We start from the raw sequence: 18,437 nt of genomic DNA, 5'->3' as shown, positions 1-18,437 counted from the left end.
TCTTGGATTCAGTTTGCCAGTATTATATTGAGTATTTTTGCATTAATTTTCATGAGTGAGATTGGTCTGTAATTCTCTTTCTTAGTAATGTCTTTATGTGATTTGGGTATCAGAGTAATTATAGCCTTATAAAAGAAGTTTGGCAATGTTTGTTCTGTTTCTATTGTGTGGAACAATTGGTAGTAGCTCTTCTTTGAAAATCTTGTAGAATTCTGTGCTGAAACCATCTGGCCCTGAGCTTTTTTTGGTTTGGAGACTATTGATGACTGTTTCTATTTCTTTAGCAGTTATAAGTCTATGTAATTTGATTGTATGGTCTTGACTTAATTTTGGTAAGTGATATTTATTCAGAAAATTGTCCATTTCCTTTAAATTTTCCAAATATGTGGAGTTCAGGTTTGTGAAGTATGACCTAATGTTTCTCTGGATTTCCTCAATGTCCTTTGTTATGTCCCCCTTTTTGTTTCTGATTTTGTTAATTTGCATATTTTCTCTGCCTTTTGATTAGTTTGGATAAAAAATTGGCTATTGTCACGACCACCTTGACCAGCAAGGACAATGCAACACCAGAGCTCTTCTTGCAAGCACTTTATTCAGGACCTTAAACAATGGCTTCTCTCTGCTTCTCTCCCCGGGCAGACCTCTCCCAGCCCTTATATAGGCCAGGGTCGCCTATCCCGGAGTGCCACGTGGACATCATCCATAGGCTCAAGCATATGCAAGCAACACAGGATCATAGGAAGTTACGGGCCATAACCATAAAAGGAGTTGTTTGTCACAGAGAGTGCTCGCTTTCGGGCTCGTGGAGGGCGGCAGCTGGCGCCATCTTTAAGGTGCGGCTCCACGCAGCTCCCTACAGTTCCCCCTTTTTTTGTTTTCACACAAGCAACAGGTAAGAGTAGAGGTCTGATCTCTGTCAAAAAATTAGGAGCAATATACTGATGTCTAGAAACACCAGATCTGCCCGGTGCCTTTTGCACAGAGGTGGGAGACCAAGCACCAACCCACATGCAATCAGACTTGCTCTTCTTGAGACCAACATTATGAGCTCTCAAGTGCAGTGCACAAGCCTCGCAACCTGTGTCAACAATCTTTTAACGTACCTAGCCATATTTGGGGAGACTGTCCTGCTTTAATGGCCATAAAAGCCTGGATGATCATAGCTGCGTTGCGACGCTGTGAGGTCCATATGCGACATGTGTACCACAGACACACCAAGGAGGCAAGCACCATTAGGCCTGTCAGGGCTCCTATTCCTGCCCACTCCTTAGTAACTAAAAGTTCGTTTCAGCATGTTAAGAAAAGCATCAGCAGTAGGTAACTCCAGCTGTGTGGCATTCAGGGAAATAATCTGGTTGATCAAGGTGTCCATCAGGTTCTGGAACTCCTTGCTCCAGTTTCCCTGGAGTTATGCACTCAGCTGCCGACTCAGGTTACCGTTCTTTGTAAAATTCTCAGCCAATCTGGAAGTAATACATAAAGAGGAGAGGGAATGAATACATCCTACACTGGTTAAGGTTACTAAATCATCTACTTGCTCTTACAAGAGGTCTACTCTTGTAAGAGGTTTACTGTCAAAATGCCAGCTTTTAAATGACCATCGATGGATTTCAAAGTGGTCTTTGTGGAGGCTGTCCTCTCCATGATTTCATTAACTGTCTCTGCAATCTGAGTTGCTGCAGCCATGGCAACAGCAGCTGTCATGGCAGCTGTAGCAGATACAGCAATTGCGGAGATTAGGGCTGCTGTTATCCCAAAGTCTCGTTTTGTTCTGAGCAAATGAGCGACTGGGAAGGTACCAGTGTCAACTCTGACTGGGATGGGAACATGTGTGGGAACTCTCATCACCACAGCTGTGATATAACTACCATTCCAGCATTGACTTGCAAGGCAAGTTGCCTTAGAGGTATTACAAAAGATCACATCCTTTGTGGCATTGGTAATACTAGTCAGCAAAAAGAAGAAGGGTGCCTTTAAGCACACGGGACTGGCAGAAACGGTAAGGTTGTTCATCATTTTATTTATAGTGACATTTGAGAGAACCCCCTTCGTATTTCTGCTGGCAGAGATGTTAAGTAGGCAAACAGTCAAATTACGAAGGGCAGCAAAAGGCTCTAGGGATGAAAAGGCCCCTCTTTCATTAGAAAGAATCCATTGAAACCAGGGCCAGGTATTTTTCTTATTAGTTTTCTGATTAGTCCAATTAGCAAGATTAAAGGAATATCTTCCTAATGGAGGGGTAAATTCAAAACCTGGTGCAATCTGCTTTGACTTATGATCTGGGCTTTGACATGGTGTCCAATGAGGGGGGTACCCTAAATTAGGGGCACAATAAGGTAATACTTGTCGAGCGGTGGAATTCCCTAATCCAAAGCGTGAACTTGAAGGCCAAAGCCCTTCCATCAACATCAATAAGGTAATAATACTTGTGGCATTGCTACCATTTTTACCGCCGCCCGTGCCTGAGGAAGCACCCGTATTTACTGTTTTCAGTGCTTCCACGAGCATGGCGAAAGGCACATGACTATCGGCCAATGGGTCAAGCCAATTACCCACCGAGCTATTTTTTCAACCATATACATGGGTTAGGATTATTTTCAAGAGAAAAACATAAGGCTCCTTGAAGAGGAACATTAGTTGCATTATACATAATTCACAACTAGTGGGGAAAAAGTCGGGTAAAACTTTTGACGTAGAATGAACAGGTATAGAAATTGGCCATGCTTTTGCTATGGCCCACAAGATTTGTTCATTGGCCTGGATCAGCAGCAGGGACATCAGGACCATCATCATCAATAGGATCACAGTTGGAGACTTCATCTTGCTTGTCATTCCTCTACACCTGTACTTTTCTCACCAAGCTCAACGGTACCCAAATAGGGTCCAAATAATCCTGTGGAAAAACACAAACAGAGCCTCATGCCCATGCCAGCATGGGATCAGAGTCATGCCAGACCCCTGTCAAAATGTCCTTCCACTTCACTAGACCTTTAGGTTGGCTATTTGGACAAGCATGTCTGTCCACTGAAGATTGGTTGGAATTATCCAAATTTAAGAAATTCAAGGTAAATAAGGCCAAGGAAAGTCTATTCTTAGGGGATTGTTCTAAGCCAATTCCCCCTTTTTGTTTTTGAAGCATTTCTTTTAAGGAGCGATGGGCATGCTCCACAATGCCTTGTCCTTGTGGATTATAAGGCAGCCCATGTACAACGTGAACACCCATACGTTGGCAAAACGATGTAAACTGTTTACCAGTATAGGCAGGACCTGGTGCGGGAGAATTGTCTGTATTCTGTCAATCATGTTTTAAATAAAACGCTGATTGGCCAGGCAGTAGGTGTAGGCGGGAAAACCAGACAGGAAGTGGAAATGATGCAAGGAGAGCAGGAGAATTCTGGGGAGGAGGAAGTTGATTCCTCCTACTCCTGCCCAGAGCACCAAAGCAGCAGGATGTGAGCTGCCCAACTGAAAAAGGTACTGAGCCACATGGCTAACATAGATCAGAAAAATGGGTTAATCAAGACATGAGAATTAGCCAGTAAGAAGCCTGACCTAATGGGCCAATCAGCATTATAACTTATAGAGATCTCAGTGTGATTTTTCTCTAAGACTAAACAGCTGGGGGAACTGGGCAGGACAAAAACCCAAACAAGCAGGTTCCCCTCATGTTACAAGGACCATTATCTGTTTTTAGCTGTTGAGGCTTGCCCCATGCTGCCCATGCTTCTAAATAGTGAGCAATCACATTGTTCGCCTTTTCCCCTGTCATGGGAGTGGCATGCATGATACCAGAATAAGTATCCACAGAAACATGTACATACTTCAGTTTGCCAAATTCTGAAATATGAGTAACATCCATTTGCCACAGTTTAAGGGAGAGCAATCCACACGGGTTGACCCCCAAAGTTTGAGGATGATGATGTATGACACATTGTGAACAATCCACAACCACCTTGCGTGCATCAGCACGGGAAATGGCAAATTTTTGTTGTAGGGTTTTGACATTAACATGAAATTCTTTATGAAAGTCATGAGCCCTCTACAGGGCAGAGGCAAGAAACATCCATTCTTGTCTAGTACATTGATCAACCTTGTAATTGCCAGCAGCCAGAGGGCCTGGCAAACCTGTATGTGCTCGAATATGTTGCCCAAAAAAGGGATGTTTTCTCTGCCATAAAAGACACTGTAGTTGGACAAATAATGCATGTACTGAACTTGATGCTTTTAAAGGTCCAGCACATTCAAGATATTTTAAAGTATTAACTACATAAGCCAAATCAGAAATCAAATTAAGTGCAAAGGAACAGGCCTTAAAAACCTCTACTACTACAGCTAATTCCACATGTTGGGGGGTTCCTGGGGAAAACTGGTGTGTAACAAGCTCTGCAGAATCCACCATGTAGACTCCACAACTGTTTTTGGATCCATCTGTAAATATAACACTGGCCCCTGTTATAGGCTGTGTAGCAGTTGTTTTAGGGAAAATTACAGGGTGTTCTTTAAAGAATGACAGGAGAGGATGCTTAGGAAAATGACAATCAATGTATCCAGAATAAGAGCAACTCAAGATGGCCCAATCATCAATGGTGGCACATAACACATTTATTTGAGCATTATCATATGGGACTAGCAACATCTTAGGCGGGCATCCAAAATGTTGTAAACAGGTTAGGACACCCTGCTGAGCAAGTATAGCCACAGCAGTGGGATAATATTCTATAGATTTAGCAGGGGAAATTTTAGGATGGATCCAGAGCAGTGGTCCCTCTTGCCATAATATACCTGTAGGTTGTAAATTTGTAGGCAGAATACACAGTGCAATATTCTCCAGAGATTTTACTCTTTTTAAGAATGCCTTGGATAGTCTTTCTTCTACCAAAGCAAGTGCTTGTCTGGCCTCGTCAATCAAGTACCTGGGGGAGTCCAGGGCTGCATCTCCCGACAGGATCTCATATAGAGGTCTTAATTCATCATTAGTCATATCTAAGGTGCCTCTTATCCAGTTTATATCTCCTAATAATTTTTGAAAATCATTCAAAGTACGTAAATGATCCTTTCTAATTTCCACCTTTTGCGGAACAATTTGATCATGTGTTACTTTAGATCCCAAATAATTAATCATCTTATCTTGTTGTACCTTTTCTGGGGTTATATGTAGCCCTTTTGCCTGCAACAGGTCTACTAATACACCGTAGGCTTCTTGCAACATGGACTCTTCCTTGGCACACTCGTACTAGTCTCCAAATCGGCCTAACCCCCTTTTTTAGCGTACGCTGTTCCGCAGCAAAATCAAGATCACGTCCCAGTTTTTCCAAAGACGCTACATTAAGATTGTCTGAGAGTGTAAACCAGGGAGCCACTGTATCGCATTCATTTAAAAATCTGTCCAACGTGCCTTTTCTTATTTTCAGATTCTTAGATCGAAGCAGCTCATTAAGAGCCAGAAAAATTGGGTGTGAAGGAGAATTCCTCATGTCTATTCACTGAGAATTCTCAATACACTCCCTACAAAAACAAGTAAAAATGATGAACCAGAGCACCGTATCAACAGTATCTGGCAATTTTGACAGCTCGCGAAGCCGCTCGTACCTTCGGCTTGACAACTTGCAAAGCCACTTGTACTTTCGGTTTTACAGCTCTCCGCAGCGCTCTTACTTCTGGTTTTACATCCTGCGGTGCTGCTTTCCCCATTGGCTTTACTGCTCAGTTAACCTCGCCTGCTCACTCCCTAGCTAGACTATCTGCTTCTGTCCCGAAACTCTAACACCGCGGTCACTAATCCTGCTTTTGTCGCAGATCCCCAATCTTACCTGAGGACTTTACTGGTGCACTCCCGACTGCTGCAAGTTCTGGGCTCCAGGGAGAGGAGAGGAGAATCCCCTTATGGGCCACCACTTGTCACGACTGCCTCAACCAGCAAGGACGACGCAACACTGGAGCTCTTCTTGCAGGCAGTTTATTCAGGACCTTGAACAATGGCTTCTCTCTGCTTCTCTCCCCGGGCAGACCTCTCCCAGCCCTTATATAGGCCATGGTCGCCTATCCCGAGTGCCACATGGACATCGCCCATAGGCTCAAGCATACGCAAGCGACATATGATCATAGCGAGTTACGGGCCATAACCATAAAAGGGGTTGTTTGTCACAGAGAGCGCTCGTTTTTGGGCTCGCAGAGGGTGACAGCTGGCGCCATCTTTAAGGTGCGACTCCACACAGCTCTCTACAGTCTATTTTATTGATTTTCTCAAAGGACTAACTTTATGTCTCATTTATCTTTTGTATTGTTGTCGTTGTTTCTATTTTGTTGATTTCAGCTCTCAATTTGATTATTTCTGCCATCAGGTTCTCCTGGGTGAGTTTTCTTCTCTTTGTTCTAGAATTTTCAGGTGTTCTGTTATCTCATTTGTGTGGGATTTTTCCAGCTTCTTTATGTAGGCATTTAGTGCTATGAACTTTTTTTTTTAAACACTGCATTCATTGTGTCCTATAAATTTGGGTATGTTGTGTGGTCATTTTTATTGAATTTTAGGAAGTCTTTAATTTCTTCCTTTATTTCTTCCTTTACCCATTGGTGATTCAAGTGAGCATTGTTTAATTTCCATGTGTTTGTGTACTTCCTGAAATTCGTATTGCTGTTGAATTCTAATTTTAATCCACAGTGATCTGATAAGAAACATGAGGTTATTCCAAATTTTTTGTATCTTTTGAAGTTTTCTTTGTTATCTAGTATGTGGTCAATTTTTGAGAATGTTCCATGGGGTGCTGTGAAGAAGGTATACTCTTTCATGTTTGGGTGGAATGTTCTATAGATGTCTGTTAAGTCCATTTGAGTCATAACATCTGCTAGTTCCCTTATTTCTCTGTAAAGTTTCTGTCTGACAGACCTATCCAGTAGTAAGAGTGGGGTGTTGAAGTCTCCCACTATTAGTATGTGGGGTTTAACATGTGATTTAAGCTTTAGTACTGCTTCTTTTATAAATGAGAATGTCCTTTTATTTGGGGCATAGATATTCAGTATTAGATTTCCTCTTGATGGATTTTGTCCTGTGACTAATATAAAATGTGCTTATTTGTCTCTTTTAGTTGATTTTAGTTTGAAATCTATTTTGCTAGATATTAAGATAGCTACACCATTAAATAAGTGTTAGACTGTTACAGACTATGGAAACTTCTGAAATTGAACTGAATGCATTTTTGCATTATCATATGGCTGCAAGCATTTGGGACCAGGGGGTGGAATGTGGTGGTTTGAAAGAAAATGTCCCCAAAGGGAGTAGCACTTTTAGGAGGTGTGGCCTTGTTGGAGAAAGCATGTCTCTATGGGGGTGGGCCTTAAAGTCTCCTTTGCTCATGGTTTGATCGGGTGTGACACTCAGACCACTTCCTGCTGCTTGTGAATCAAAACATAATGAATCTCAGCTACTTCTCTAGTGCCATGTCTGCCTACATGCTGTTTTCCACCATGATGATAATAGACTGAACCTCTGAACTGTAAGTAAGTGCCACTATTAAATGTTTTCTTTTATAAGAGTTGCCATAGTCATGGTTTCTCTTCACAGCAATAGAAATCCTAATAAGACAGACACTTATAGTGGCCTGAAGAAGAAGGGTCTTACATGTTTGAACACTTGATCCCCAGTTGTTGGGACAGTTTTGGAAGGTGTGGCTTTGTTGGAAGTATGCCACTTGGGGTGAATTTTTAAGTTACAAAAGACTCATCCTAATCTCCCTATGATCTCTCTCTCTCTCTCTCTCTCTCTCTCTCTCTCTCTCTCTCTCTCATCTCTCCCACTCTGCTCCCTGCTTTGATGGATCAAGATGTGAGCTCTCAGTGGTTCCTGTCATCATGCCTTGGCTCCATCACTATTTACTCCACCTCTCTGAAACCATAAGCTCAATTAATATGTGTGGAAATGCCCACAACATTGACATTAGAGAACTGTTAAATAAAACCCAAATAAGAAACCAATAAGATGTTTAAGAATGCAGAGATTCCAAGTACTGAGAAGGATCAGAGCAACTTGAACTCTCCAACATTGCTAATATAGATGCAAAATGATGCATCCTCATTTCTTGTAAAGTTGAATGTATACTGTATGGCATGTCAATTCTGTGTGTAGGTGTTTACTTCAAAGGAATATCAGATGTGCATGTAACAACCTACAGGTAAACATTCATTACAACTTTGATTCAACACCAAACACTAGAATACACAAAACTTGCCCAGTAATCATTATTTGTTCCTCAGTCTCAATTTGCTAACTATCTGATTGTTTAGGGAATTAAAAGTTCTGTTTAAACATAAATAATGAGAGGCTGGAGAGATGGCTTAGCAGTTAAGAACCCTGGTTGCTTTTCCAGAGCACCCTGATTCAATTCCCAGCACCCACGTGGCATCTCACTACTGTTTGTAACTCCAGTTGCAGGGGATCAGACACTCTCACACAGGCATAGTTGCAGGCAAGAAACTAATGGATATAAAATAAAAACAAATCATTAAGTTCATGCCCCACAGCCTGGGTGCCACTACAATGAATGAATGTGTAATGGAGAAATAGGAAATATGGAGGGCATGGTAGAAAGATAGGAGAGAAAGCAAGTAGAGACGTTTGTGCACTGTGGAGATGTGAGGAATAGGTGAACATGCAGAGCCTGAATAATCACATGAGGCTATGATGATGTCCAGACCTGGGTTGCCTTGGTCCTACTGCAACTGCATTCTGTGTTGGTATCCGTGGCCTGGGTTGCCAATGAAAGCCATTCAGATGTCCTTGATCTGGGCTGCTGCCAAGACCATGCTGATGTCTGGTGGCATGTTTCTGCCAGAGACCAAACTGATCTGAGTGGCCTATGCTGCTACTTGAAGCCATGGTGATGTCCTGGCCTGGGCTGCCACTGAGGGTCATGTCTGGGTCCATGGTCCTGCTGCAGCCTGGGTCTGTGTTGGTGTCCAAGGCTTGTGTTTTTGCCAAAAGTCATATGGATATCCGTGGTCTGAGCTGCCACCCAAGCCACATCAGACCATGTAGATGTTTAATCACTATGCAGTGTTGGCTCCGCCCCTTGATGGCTTCCACTGGGATGTGGGAGGGAGGCATGGGATGAGGCTAACAAACTCCCCGACCTCCCAGGCACAGATCCAGGACCTTAAATAGGCCCACCCCCACACCTACCCAATCTGTGAGCTGCTGGAGCACATGAAGAAGCCTGTTGTCAGGGTTTCTGTCCTGTCTGGTTCCCTCAATATTTAAGTCCTAAAGAAATCACACAGAGGTCTATATTAACTATAAACTTATTGGTCCATTAGCTCAGGCTTCTTATTAACTCTTATAACTTATATTAGCCCATTATTCTAGTGTATGTTAGCCACATGTCTCAGTACCTTATTCAGTAGGGCAGTCACATCTTGCTTCTTCTGCGGCCAGGTCATGACTGCAGAGAGAATAGGCTTCCTCCTACCAAGAATTCTCTTGTTCTCATTGACCCACCTCTACTTCCTGCCTATCCCACTTTCTGCCTGGCTACTGGCCAATCAGCATTTATTTAAAATATAATTGACAAAATACAGACTATTCTCTCATACCAGCCTGTCCTGCAAAACTATAGCCACAAAATCTCCATGATTCTGGGCTACAGCAGGATATCTGAGAGGAGTCTTGGTAAGGGTTCAATATTGATTGTGTAGCAGAAGCCAGAGACCCTGAACCAGTCCAACAATTCATTGCAATTAAAGCTGGTTGGGCAAAGGGGTATACTACATAGCACACTGCAGCACCCAGTGCCACTACTACAAACTCATATATGATAGAGAGGTGGGAAGGTGAGTGGCAGGGTGGTAAAAGTCCATCACAGTTGTGACTGGTATGAGAGAAGATTTGTGACTGATAGATGATCAGGTCATTTCCCAGAGGGATCAGTGAGATGTGTTTTTATTTTTAATCTTAATTTGTATGTTTCTATTTCTCCACAAGGGTGGAGGTTGGATATGGAATGCTAAAAATGAAATTTATCATTAAAATATAGTCTTCTAGTTCCCTACCTAAAAAATTATGAAATAATTTTTAAATTTTTTTAAAGAACATTAAATAATTAAAATAATAATTAGGCATGATACATAGTCCTATAATCTCAGCACTTAAGGACTGAGGCAGAAAAAAAGAAGTTCAAGGTCAGTATAAGCTATCAATAAAAATCTACCTCAAAACAAACAGAAGCAATCAAAAATGAAAAATAATAGAACTAAAAAGTCAATGTTAAAAACAATTGATAAATTAACAGAAAATAAAAGCAGATTTTCAAAGAAGTCACAAGTAGAGTATTATCAAGCCTGTACTTATCTCACCCTCTTAAACATAAATCATCTTGCAGAGGGGTAAATAAAATAGTCTCAGTGATATAACTATAAGAATAAGATTGTTTTCAATAAAATATAATTGGCAGAATACAATTGTCCCACACCAGGTCAAAGTAACAATTACAAAGAATCCTGAGTACTCAATTGTAAATAGGTCATCTCTGCCAACCTTCTATCATGCCAGGCTCAGGGAATTTCACGTATAAGGAGGAATATAAGAAAGATATCTTTGGGTTGCTTATTTCTAAATGTGACATGGCTACTGATCATATCAATTCAAATTAGTGGGGAATACCTGTTTAACACCTGCATGAGATCCAAGTTAGTCAAAATTCCAATATGGATGGAGGAGGGTCCCATAATGCACATTCTTTTGGAGGAGCTCATGGCAGTTAATGGAGATAGTCAATCTCCTTTGGAGACAGTGCCTGCCAATAAGTTGCTTATGAGCAGGAAATGTCCACACACAGTGCACATATAGGCAGCATCAATTGGATTTAGTGGGCTACTAAAAACAATAAAAAAAGAAGACATGAAGTTGGGAAGGAGCTAGAATTGCCACACTGTGGGAAGTTGGAGGGAGCTAGTGATAGATACCATCGATATGAAGTTTTCAGGGAATAAAAATATTTTTTAAGAACAGCGTTATTTTAAGTGTGTAGCTTTTTGGTAAGATATGCTAGAGGATAGCTTGGCAGTGCCTTTCAAAACTAAAAATGGTCTTACCATGCAGTCCCCAGATTAAAATGTTGAACATTTATCCCAGAGAAATCAGAATATATTTTCATGGAGGGACTTGTAAGTTACTATTCATAGCAGCTTTACTTGTACTAGCCCTGAATTGTGACATACTCAAGTGACCTTCAGTGGATAAATAATTAAACAAACTGTGGTAATCTATGCTATAAGATAATTACTCAGCATGGAAAAGAGTGGACATTATATGAACAAATCTTTGGAAATGGCACTGGATAAAAGACCAACACAAGAGGTTATTTACTGTGTGGCTAAATTCACACAACATTCCTGAAATGACAATATAAGAGAAATAGAGAATGAACAGCTGCTGCCATTGATTAGGTGGGGAAATAGTTGTGTCATGATTCACTAAAATTGATGAAAAGAAGACCTATGATTATGGTGCAGTTGTCTTTTCATTGTGAAAGTGATAATATAAGACTTCATGTAATAAAGCTGATACAAACACACATTACATTAGTTGAGTTTCTATAGAGAAACACAGACCAAAGAAAAGGGCACAGCTTATTTGATTTTCACTTCCTGGTTATGTGGTGGGGTTTTTTTGCTGTAATTTTTTTTTACCTTTTGAGATGTGGTCTTAGCCTAAACTGACCTCAAATTCCCTATACAGCAGAGGATGACCTTCAGCTCTGATTCTCCTTCTTCCTTCCAAATGTGGTTGTAGGCATGCACCACCATATATAGCATAAAGGGAGACTTCTCTGAGGATTTCTCTCGTGTAATTATGGCATTTAAGACAACCAATGTATGCTAGAGAACAGGGAAAATGAGAGCATGGCTCAGTCCAAGTCAGAAGTCTGAGAACCTGGGCAGGGAACACAGCAAGGTGGGTGTGGCACTGGGTTGTGGCACATGAGTCTGAGGGCTGGAGAACCTGGAGCTTTGATTTCCAAATACAGGAGAAGACTAGTGTCCCAGTTCCAAAAGCTTGGCAGCAAGAAACAGCATTGTTTTGCCTACATTCTGCTCAGAATGTAGCTATTTCCTCAGGGAATTAACTGGTGTCTTTGATACTACTGAAACAGTTTAGAATACTACTTTCTTCCAGAAATCACTAATAGACACATCCAGAAACAATGTTTTACCAACTACCTGTATAATTCTTAGCCCAAGAAAATTAATACCTAATGTTAGCTACCGCACACAGAGAGAAAATACTATGGCATGGTAAACCTAAATAATTATATAAATTGTACTGATGTCCATTTCTAGCTTAAATACTAACTAGTGTGGGATAATTGTCTGTATTCTGTCAATCATGTTTTAAATAAACGCTGATTGGCCAGGCAGGAAGTATAGGTGGGTCAACCAGACAGGAAATAGAGGTGGGGCAACGAGAACAGGAGTATTCTGGAAAGAAGGAAGCCCATTCATTCTCCCCACTCCTGCCCAGACCACCAAGAAGCAAGATGTAACCTGCTGAGAAAAATACCGAGCCATGTGACTAACATAGATAAGAATAATGGGTTAAAATAAGGGACAAGAGCTAATAAGTAGCCTGAGCTAATGGGCCAATCAGCTTTATAACTTACGGAGATCTCTGTGTGATTTTCCTTGCCAGCTGTGGGGAACTGGGCAGGACATGAACCCCAACAAGCAGGTCCCATCATGTTACAACTTACATAGCATCTTTACCCTGGAAGATGTTAATTATAGGCAGGGTCCTTGATATCTTATATATAATTCATCCAAAACTTCCTGTGAGTTTATAATTATTTCAAAGTTGAAATGTTGCAATAAGAAAAAAATTAGTAAAAGACTTTTCTGAATATCAACTTATTTTAAGCTCACCTTTCAATATTCTGTGCACACCATTCTCTGAAGATTCCTTTTTCCTTTAGTTCATATTTTGTGCACACAAAATTGAAGAAGGTGACACTTCGCTAAAGGACAAAGGACATCCACATACATTTTAATGAAGTTTACAAGACTGATGATTATTTTCCACAATCTGCTGCCGTATGTTTTTTCTTCAGATGACAAATGATATTTACAACTGCAAAGGTAATGAGATGGCTCTTTCTTGAGTTATTATTTTTTTCATACAAAAGAAATTGGCAGTGGGAAAGCAACCCACAGTCAAAACTCCAATGCTGATGCTCTCTTTACAATAAGTAACTGAAGCCGCTCTCCCAAGTCGATTAATGCTGATTCTGTATCCACCTCTTTAAAACTCACTTATCCTGACAGAGCTGAGTGGTAGAGGAAGTGGACCACCTACTTGTCCAACAAGATTTAACATTATATTTTTAAGCTGCCATGAAGTAGATAACAAGAGACTAGTTAGACGGATGAAAAGACAGGAATAGAAAGCCCCAGCATAGGTTCAAGCACTTCACAAGCACATGAGGATAATCAAGGCACGTTCTACCTACAGATCTGCCAGCTTGCTTAATCAGTGATGTTAGTAGAAGTTTACCATCAAGAAACAAAAAGAGAAACCATGAAAAAAATCAATGTCCTCCTATAGCATTAAGACACTAAAGCACAGGGATCATCAACTCCATGCTGAGGTCAAACCAGGAACCATATTAAGGGTGCACCTTCGTGAGCGCTTTTAAGGGGACTCTGTATTTTCATATAGGGTTGGTAGCAACTATTTCAAAAACCTTTAAATCACTGTATATCTAAGCTGTATTAGTGTCCTATGGTTGATATAAATGATAAAAAAAACTGGTCATCTGAGAGCAGCAGAAATGCATCATATCCAGTCTGGAGGCGAGGAGTCAAATGCCAACGTGTTGGCAGGATTAGTTCCTTCTGCAGGCTCCAAGGAAGACTGTTCCTGCTTCTCTCCCTGTTTCTGGTACTGCAGGTTTCCTATGGTATTCCTTAGCTGGTAGTTCATCACTACAATGTCTGCCAAGCTTATTTTATGGCCTTCACTGCATCTTCCATGTCAAAATAGCCCTCTTTGTATAAAGACACTGATCATTGGATTGAAGCCCATACTAACCTAATATGACCTTGTGTTGACTTGATCAGATCTGCAAAGATCCCACTCCAAATAAAGTCACATTCACAGGTACTGAAGGAAAAGACTTGTACCTTCTGAGGAGTACAGTAAATCAGTGTACAGGCCAAACAATCTGATGATGCACCCCAGCTTAGATGATCAGTTTTTACTATTTGATAGTGAAAAAATTTCCAATTAGAATAATTCCAAATAAATTAAAATATTTTATATCAAACAGATTATAAAATATTTAAATAAATGCTTGTTTACTCAAGAGATACATCCATTTTAAGCATACCTCAAAACAAAACTTTATACATAAAATAAAATTGATACATGCATATGAATGAAGTTAAACTGTATAGGCCTAACAAAATAAGTATTTTTTGCATTTAAAAAATACATACCAGAAATAAAAACCAGAAATTGTAATTTATACAATCACAATTAGACTTTTTTTTGAGGCAGGGTTTCATAATATCCTAGACTTACCTTGAACTTACTATGTAGCTGAGAATGACCTCAAATTTCTAATCCTATTGCCTCCACTTACAGAGTACTAAAATTACAAGTATGTACATGCCAACACAATCTGTTTGACTTTCTTTTGATCAATATGTAACCCTCAAAAAGGAGGGGCCATGGGACTGTAGTAGAAAAAGAGCCATAGATGATAGATCACAGCTTCCTGAACATATCACCCATGTTGTTTCTTACTGGCTATCAATTCACCACAAATACAAAAACAACCGCAAGTACTGAGGAGATGGTTAAATGTTTAAAAGAATTTGTCGTTATTACAGAGGGCTTGGGTTCAGTTCCCCACACCCATATGACAGATCACAATTATAAATACAGGTCCAAGGGATTCAATGCCCACTTCTAGCCTCTGAAGGCATTGGATGCATATAGTAAATATTCAGGTAAGCAGGCATATGCATTTAAAAATAAATAATTTTTTGAAAAAAAGCAATCATAACCTCTTTTTACTTCCATCAATGTATCAAAATTAAAAATGAAATAATAATCTCCCATAGGCCCCTTACTAAGGCCCACAGCCCCGGTAGTCTTATTGAGGCCAGGCTGGTCCTAGGAGCCCCAGGTAAACAGCACCACCCACAAAAAACCTTTAAGCCTGTCCAACAACCCAGGCTGCACACACACACACACACACACACACACACACACACACACACACACACACACACACCAGGCTCCATATCCTGGCCTACTACAATTATGAAAGCTCTCCCATGGGCTCCATAATGGGACCCACAGTCCCAGTAGCTTTACTGGAGGCCAGAGTGGTCCTAGGGACCCTAGGGAATACAACTACTACCCACTAAATGTCATTAAGCTTGTCCAACAGCACACTCCCACCCCTGGACTCCATATGCTGTTCTACTACTTTGAAAAAAGTTATCAGCTTACAAGAGGCCAGGAAGAATCTAGGAACCCCAGACTAAACTGTTGACAGAGGTTCCTGTCCAAAAGAAACACACAGAGGTCTACATTAATTTTAAACTGGTTGGCATATTAGCTCAGGATACTTATTAACTCTTACATCTTGAATTAATCCATAATTCTTGTCTGTGTTAGCCATGTGGCTTGGTACCTTTTACCAGTGAGGCATTCTCATCTTGCTTCCTCTGTGTCTAGGTGACAATTACAGACTGAGCCTATCTTCTTCCCAGAATTCTCCTGTTCTGATCATCCTGCCTATACTTCCTGCCTAGTTACTGGTCAATCAGCATTTTATTAAAGCATTAAAAGCAACAAATCTTTACAGGGTAGAAGACTACTGTCCTGTGACACATATCCAGGCACATGTCCCTGAGGCTTCATATCCAGGCCTACAACTTCAGAAACAGACCAGTTTTACCAAAGCATAGGCTGAATCTAGGGACCCCAAACTGGAGACAAGGCTAGTCCTAGGTATCCCAGAGACCAGATAGGATCTAGGGACCACAGACTGCACTGCCCTCTGGGCTCCATATTCTGATCTACAACTTCAGGAGAGGACTTCAACTTTATCAGAGGTCAGGCCAGATATAGGGGCCCCTAACGCACAAAACCTCAGAAGGAAATCCTACTGGACCTGAAGACACATTAGTCACCAGAACCCTTGTTCATTTAAATCAGAAGTCCAGAGAGAAAAGAGAAATCAAGAAACAAAACACCCATACAACAAACACAAATGCAGAAAACAACACCTACACCTATAATCTTCCCAAAGATAGATCCCTAAATGCCATTGTAAGAACACAATCGATAACAGAAAAGGCAATATGGCATCACTGGAGGCCAACTATCCTACAACAGCAAGACCTGAACCATCCAACACAGCTGAAGCACAAGAAAATGACCTTAAAAATTATTTTATGAAGATGATAGAGATTCTTAAAGATTCTATTTAAAAAATCACTTCGAGAAATTGAGCAAAGGACAAACCAAATATTGGAAGAAATCAATAAGTCCCTAAAAGAAAGTCAATAAAAAGCAAACAAATAGATGAAGGAAGCTGTTGAAGACCTGAAAATGGAAAGAGATGCAATGAAGAAAATACAAATGGAATCCTGAAAATGGAAAATCTGAGTAAGTGAACAGAAATTATAAATGAAAGCATCACTAAGACAATACAAGAAATGGAAGAAAGAATCTCAGAGAATAATAGATGGTTATTTATTTAGGGGTAGACTCACAAATCAATATTCTCTGCTTGAACAGAGAACAACAACCAAATCCCGCAGCTAGAAAAGAGAGGCCGGACACAAGCTTTACATCGGCATAAATAGTATAAGAGGTCATGCCCCAGTGGGCTGATAACTTAAGGCCTACTGGCTGTAGAGTTTCCTACAGCACCTCCTCATTTCGTTTAAGTAAGAGAGTTCTAAGCCTACTACAGAGGAAAGTTCATAGCACTAAGTTGCTTCATAAAGAGTTTGAAGAGATCTCATACTAGCAACTTAACAGAATACCTGAAAGCTCTAGAACAAAAAGAAGCAGACACACCTAAAAGGAGTAGATGGCAGGGAATAAACTGAGGACTAAAATCAATAAAATAGAAACAAAGAGAACAATATAAAGAATCAGTGAAATAAAAACTTGGTTCTTTGAAAAAATCAACAAAAGAGATAAACCATTGTCCATACTAACTAAAAGGCAGAGAAAAATAACAAAATTAGGCAGAGAAAAAAATATCAAAATCAACAAATCAAAAATGAAAGGAGGACATAACAACAGTTTCTGAGGAAATCCATAGAATCTTTTGGTCATACTTCAAAAATAGGTACTGTAGAAAATTGGAATATCTAAAAGAAATTAGCAATTTTTTGATAGATACCACTTACCAGAGTTAAATCAAGAGCAGATAAACAATTTAAATATGCTGATAAACCCTACAAGAATAGAAGCAGTCATTAAAAGTCTTTCAACTAAAATTAGCTAAGGCCCAGATGGTTTTAATGCAGAATTCTATGAGACTTTCAAAAAGGAGATAAAATCAATGCTCTTCAAAATATCCACAAAATAAAAACAGAAGGAACATTGTCAAATCCTTTCTATGAGGTCACAGTCACCCTGATACCCAAACCACACAAAGACTCACTCAACAAAGAGAATTACAGACCAAATTTTACTCATTGATGCAAAAACACTCAATAAAATACCAACAAACCAAACTTATCAGGTGCCTTAGGCAGGCAAGGTAAAACTTCAGCCTATAAATAACATAATAAACAAATGAAGCATAAACAAATGTAGCACACTTTTACATTGCTAAACAAATGCATCATAAACAAATGTAATATATCTTTAAATAGTTAAAGTAATATTCTACAACATAAACAAATGTAACACATCTACGTAGTTAAAGTAATAGTCCACAACAAGTCAAAGTGTCATTATTCACAGATAATATAATAATATACATAAGTGACCCCAAAACCTCTACCAGGGAACTCCTACAGCTAATAAACAGCTCAAGTGGCTAAATACAAGATTAACTGAAAACATTCAGTAGCCCTTCTATATTCAAAGAATAAATGGACTGAGAAAGAAACCAGAAGATCAACACCCTTTACAAAAGCTTCAAATTATATAAAATATATTGGTATAACTCTTACCAAACAAGTAAAAGATTGGCATAACAAGAACTACAAGTCTTTGAAGGAAGAAATTGAAGAAGATATCAGATGATGGAAAGATCTCCGATGCTCATGCATTGGTAGGATTAATGTAGTATAAAAAGGTCATCTTCCCAAAAGCAAATGTACAGATTCAGTACAATCCGCATTTAGAATCCCAATGTAATTCTTTACAGACCTTGAAAGAACAACACTCAACTTCATATGGAAAAAAGAAAAAT

The 18,437-nt window shown here is 39.9% G+C and overlaps 1 long non-coding RNA gene across 1 annotated transcript; it reads right to left on the bottom strand.

Moving 5' to 3' along the window:
- Positions 1-573: 573 nt before the first annotated feature.
- On the bottom strand, positions 574-6,058 carry LOC148119938 (uncharacterized). The gene is made up of 2 exons (XR_015734665.1): positions 5,811-6,058; positions 574-1,463 (listed from the first exon to the last, which is right to left on the bottom strand). It is a non-coding gene; the product is annotated as an uncharacterized LOC148119938 (long non-coding RNA).
- Between the last annotated feature and the right edge of the window lie 12,379 nt (positions 6,059-18,437).

This window comes from Myodes glareolus, chromosome 13 (genome assembly GCF_982192425.1).
Source record: "Myodes glareolus chromosome 13, mMyoGla1.1, whole genome shotgun sequence".
Classification (NCBI taxonomy): domain Eukaryota; kingdom Metazoa; phylum Chordata; class Mammalia; order Rodentia; family Cricetidae; genus Myodes; species Myodes glareolus.
The sequence above is the reverse complement of the archived record's forward strand: the minus strand, read 5'-3'. Positions and strand labels throughout refer to the sequence as shown.